Below are 5312 nucleotides of genomic sequence, written 5' to 3' on the forward strand. Positions count from 1 at the left end.
GTCGGACTTTGTTGGCCAACCGACCCTGACTCAGAACTTGGCTCACTTACCTGTTACCTATGTGACCCTCGGCAAGCTACATCATCTCTTGGAGACTCAGTTTCTTAATCTTTAAAATGGGGACAAAATAACGTTAACACCTTTGAGAGTTTTTAGAAGTTTCAGACCCAAGGCATATGGAGCCTAGCTCATGATGTCGCTCAGACCACTGGTCCAAGGACGGAAGCTGGAATTCTTACTTGCCAGTGAGAAGTAAGGTTCAGTGCCTGGAAGAGACTTGGGTGTTGTCTCCTGGCCAGGGCGTGGCAGAGCAGGGACTCAAAAACTATGCTCTTGGGGCGCCTGGCTGGCTCAGTCGGTTAAGCGTCCGATTTTGGCTCAGGTCGTGATGTCACGGTTTGTGGGTTCGAGCCCCGCGTTGGGCTCTCTGCTCTAAGTGTGGAGTCTGCCTCGGATCCTCTGTTCCCCTCTGTCTCTGCCTGTCCCCTGCTTGTGTTCTCTCTCTGTCTCTCCAAAATAAATAAGCATTTAAAAACAAATCCGGGGACGCCTGGGTGGCTCGGTTGGTTGAGCGTCCGACCTCGGCTCCCGTCGTGATCTCACAGCTCGTGAGTTCGAGCCCCACGTCGGGCTCTGTGCTGACCTCTCGGAGCCTGGAGCCTGCTTCGGCTTCTGTGTCTCCCTCTCTCTCTGCCCCTAACCCACTCGCATTCTGTCTCTGTCTCTCTCAAAAATAAATAGACATTAAAAAAAATTAAAAACAAACCCCCAAAATTTTCTAAAAAATAAAAAAAAAAAAAGAACTATGCTCTTTCTCTCAGCCTGTGGCGGCCAAACTTTCGGACACAAGAGCACCAAGCAAACTGGCCTATTGTGCTGAGAACAAGGAATTAGATCTTAGGATGGGGTTTCTGCATCCCTACCCATGACATGTGGGGATCAGCACCGGGTGCCTACTTTAATCCAGATTCTTGGCACCTGGTCAGATAGCAGCTTGTATGGAGGACAGGAGTGTTTCTTCCATGAGCCTCCAGGAAGCATAGTCAGGTTGGGACCTCACTGGGGAGAACGATAAGATCCCTCACCGAGGCAAATCGGTTCACGTATAAACGGTGCGTTTGGTCGGTGGTAAAGGCTAAAACCACACCATTAATGGTATTGAGTTAACGCCCCACCTTGGGTAGCGAAAGGGCTAAGGAAAGTAAGCTTCAAAGCTGCTTGAAAACCACGGTTCTGACTCCAACAATGCTTCCATTGCTTTAAGGTTCTCGGGTCTGAAAAGGCACGGGGGTGGGGAAGGGCAGTGACGGCCAGCGGCAGCGCGGGGAGGCGGCGTGGACCGTAGCAGTGGACAGGGACAGTGGGATCTGTCGGGTGTGGGCTCGAAGTCGGAGGCTGGCCGGAAGGGTCACGGTGTAGCCTGGCAGACAAGAGTGCAAGCTCGGTAGCTGCAGACTTGCTTGGACTGTAGCTTTGACTCTGCTACTTGGCAGACAGGGTGGCTTTGCTCTAGAGCTTGGCCTCTTCGAGGCTCAGTGCTCTTATCTGCAGAATGGGAACGCAGCACCGATCTCTAGACGGCTGAGGGAATTGGGCGACGAGGCGAGGGCCTGGCGGACGCAGGCTCTGGGCCTGGCGGACGCAGGCTCTGGTGTGAGGGTCACAGCTTCTCGGGGCGAGTCAGATGACTTGAGGCGGCCTCGCCCTTGACTTTCCCACGAGGCAACGTGCACAGCCCCCTTACAGTTGTTGCTTCTGTGGTCCGGTGAATGGGGTAGGTAAAGGGTTCTCTGGGAGCGGGTCTTTCAGATGTAGGAGGACAGGTGTTTCTGATGTCCTGGGGACCCAAGCCTCCGTTTCATCTGGCCTCTGCCCGCATCCAAGATGCCCCCCTCTCTCCCTCCCCCCGCTGTCTGGTCTTCATTCTTCTTGGGACATAGTAAGCTTGTTCTAGCCCCAATGTCTTTGCACTGATGAGCCTCTCTCACTGGGGCAGTCTGTCTTGCTTCTTTTGGGCGGGCAGCTCCAGGGCCAGGCCCTGACCGAGAGGGAGCCCTCCCACGTGGCTGACTGTGAGGGCCGGGGGGACGCCTTCTAGGAGCGGTGTATCCCAAAGCTTTCCTTCTGAGACCGCCCCGTCAGGGTGTTATGTCAACCCTCCTTCCCCCGGAGCACGAGACCATCTCATTCCTGCTCTCGTGTGCTGGGTTGCACCTTCGGCCTGTCTCCCTCTTGCAGCCTGGTTCTCACGTTCACCGGGCGTTCTTCTTGCCCGTCTCCCCAGACTCGACCTCACAGATTTGGCTCCGGGTCTGTGTTTCATATTCGGACCTTTCCTAAGGGGAGAAGGAGGGACAGAGTCAGCGCTGGCTTGGTCTCCTTCGCCTCCGCTCCAAACCTGGGCCTCTGCATTCTCGTCCCGCTCTCTACCCCCTCATGCAAACCGCCTTGGCACTCACAGGTGTTCCTGCGGTTAGCCCTCCAGGGCTGTGGGGCTTTAGGGAGAGAGCCATGCTGGCCAATGCCGTGAACTGGAGGTAGTCTGGCCAAGAAGACAGTGATTGTTGTCTGTGTGACAGCCAGAGTCATTTTCTAAGACCTGTGCTTGCTGCCGTGACAGACCCCATTTGCACCAGATTGGAGCTCAAGACCTTAAGTCTGGGTGGCTTGTCCTTCTGTGTCCCAGGAAGTCACGTTACCTCTCTGCCTCGGGGTCACAGGCTTTCGGTGCGGCCAGCCTGGAGACCACATGTTCGTCCTACAAACTGCAAATGATGAGATCGGCCTCTCCACAGGCAACCCAGTTGATGCTATATATGCTCTAAGAGCTGAGAACTCATGTCGTGGAAAATATCCTTAGTGTTCTATTCCTCTGAACAACTGCCATGGCTGGGACCAGCGATGTAATTTGTGGGGGCCAGTGCAAAAGAAAATATGGCCCCATGTTAAAAAAGGGTTAACGGTTTCAAGACAGTGATAGCGGAGCCTTAAGCCAACCGTAGAGCCTTCGAGTGCAGCCCCTGAGTGACTGAACGTGTCACTCAGTCGTGGAGTTTGCTACAGTCATGACCCCTCTAGAGCATTTCAAGGTCACGTGCCTCCTTGTGTTCCTGAGCACCGGGAGTCTCTTTGTTTTCAAATGTAAGAGCCTGTCCAAGTTTGGTTACTGGGGAGGCGTGGGTCCCTTTGCCGTGGATGGGTGCTTGACCAATATTCATTCAAAAGCGAACAGGTAAGATTGATGTGTGAAGAACTAAGGTGTGAGAGTCCCAGGCTTCTGTCTGCTGCACCCTTCTTTCTGTATGCACACTTTCAGTGTTCCCAAGGAGAGCCGCGGTTCACCATTTCATGTCTGTGTTGTTTGTTTTCAGAGCAGGAGCCCTTTACCTTGGTTAAGTGGCATAATCGTTCTTTGTCGCTTTCCTTGCATGATAAGTAGGGACCGCTCAGGGCGTTGTGTTGTGGATGAAAGGAAATGGCTCCCACAGTGTTCTTGGAAGAAGCGAAGTGAGCCGTTGAGAAATTTTATGGGCAAGGAGGGATAGACGCACAGGATGATGGGACTGGATGGCCTCCAGAGTTCATCCTGTTTTTGGTTCTTAACATGTATCAGAACCACTTGCAGAGTTTTCAAGAAACACATGCCAAGTCCCCAGCCCCAGAAGTGCCAGATTCAAGGTGTCCCGAATAACATTTGGCTTGAGAAGTTGGTATTTTCAGGAGATTCAATCAAGCACTGCTGGGCTAGTGCACCTCCTACATTTCAGACAGAAGGGAGCTAAGAGCTGGAATCATACCCTTCCAAATTCAGAGGTCGATTCCAGTTAGGGACAAAAATAACATTGACAGCTTGAGGATTTTTGAAAAAAAATTTTTTTAACATTTATTTATTTTTGAGATAGAGAGACAGAGTGAGAGCAGGGGAAGGGCAGAGAGAGAGGAAGACACAGAATCCGAAGCAGGCTCCAGGCTCTGAGCTGTCTGCACGGAGCTCGACGTGGGGCTTGAACTCAAGAACCGTGAGACCGTGACCTGAGCCGAAGTCGGACGCTTAACCGACTGAGCCACCCAGGCGCCCCGAGGATTTTTAAAATGATAAAATCCCATCGATGCAAACGGTAATGGTCATAAGGTTTGGGCTCACGTGACCATTTCCCAGCAGAGTTGGTAAGTAAGAGAATCGACTGACGTCATGCAGTTGGTAAATGTTAGAAACAGGACTAGAACCTGGGTTACCTGAATCTCGAAGCAGTTTTTCTTTCCAGTCTGTTCTCTTGTCTTGTGTTTGGCTTAGCGCTAAGTCTGTCTAGTCAGTGAATTGAATTGATTAACTCCGGTGCCAGCAGTATGGTCCGTCTTGATGAGCAGCTCATTTGCTTCTAATTCCAAAGTTAACGTTGACTTTGTTGGGAAGTTTGGATTGACTTCCATTTTCCCTTACTGTGGAGGGCCAGAATCGAGCCCTCCCTGGGCTCAGATGATCAGTTTTTCTGGGGGATAGGGGGCACAGTTCTCCAAAAAAGCAGCGGGTGACATGATGGCCCTACTTTGTACCTTGGTTGTCTTTCTTGGTTGGGCCCTAGGGCACACGGCCGCCCATCTCCCTGGTGACGCCACGGTGATGATGATCTTTCCACTCCGTGTCACCAAGATGTACATGTGATTTCCTAAGTGAAAGTGGCACTTTGGGATTCCTTGAAAATACTCGCTGTTTTACCAAGGTTCACACCCTTCCACCTTTTCTCGATGTCTTTGATTAAACCCTGAAAAGGTCCTTTGCCCTGAAGGACAAACTGGGCTAAGGGCCCTTTTATGAACACACTCACCTCTGGAGTGAAACCGGCCTCCGCCATCAGACAGGCTCCTCGGATAACCTGTTATTCACGGTCCCCTGTTGCTCTGAATGCTCACAACTGCCACAGCCAAACCCTTCTGCGTCAGGCCCTGTAGGAGACGCTTGGGGTGTTTTATTTTCATTTAATTCACACGGCCCCTCTGTGAGAAAGGTAGGGCTATCATCATTTTACACATGGGGAAACTGAGGCACAGAGAGATTAAAGTATCCAAGATTACAAAGCTAATAAATGGCCAGCTTACAAGTCCATAGCATTTGTCCGAAAAGTGCTCGATAACAGAATGTGGCTGCGTCACCATAAACTCCAACAGGAGCAGGTAAACGGTTCACTAACTGCCTTACCGTGGCTGAATCCGTCGCGTCTTTAGAAAGGGACAGAATAGGGGGCGCCTGGGTGGCGCAGTCGGTTGAGCGTCCGACTTCAACCAGGTCACGATCTCGCGGTCCGTGAGTTCGA

The 5312-nt window shown here is 51.9% G+C and overlaps 1 long non-coding RNA gene across 1 annotated transcript in view; it reads left to right on the plus strand.

The window, feature by feature from the left end:
* The first annotated feature begins 4040 nt into the window (after window positions 1–4040).
* LOC121042454 (uncharacterized) overlaps window positions 4041–5312 on the plus strand; it is a 31777-nt gene continuing 30505 nt past the window's right edge. The window contains exon 1 of the long non-coding RNA XR_005796215.1: window positions 4041–4167. This is a non-coding gene — a long non-coding RNA (uncharacterized LOC121042454). The remainder of the gene's footprint in view (window positions 4168–5312) is intronic.

This window comes from Herpailurus yagouaroundi, unplaced genomic scaffold (genome assembly GCF_014898765.1).
Source record: "Herpailurus yagouaroundi ecotype Mexico unplaced genomic scaffold, PumYag 185, whole genome shotgun sequence".
Lineage (NCBI taxonomy): Eukaryota > Metazoa > Chordata > Mammalia > Carnivora > Felidae > Herpailurus > Herpailurus yagouaroundi.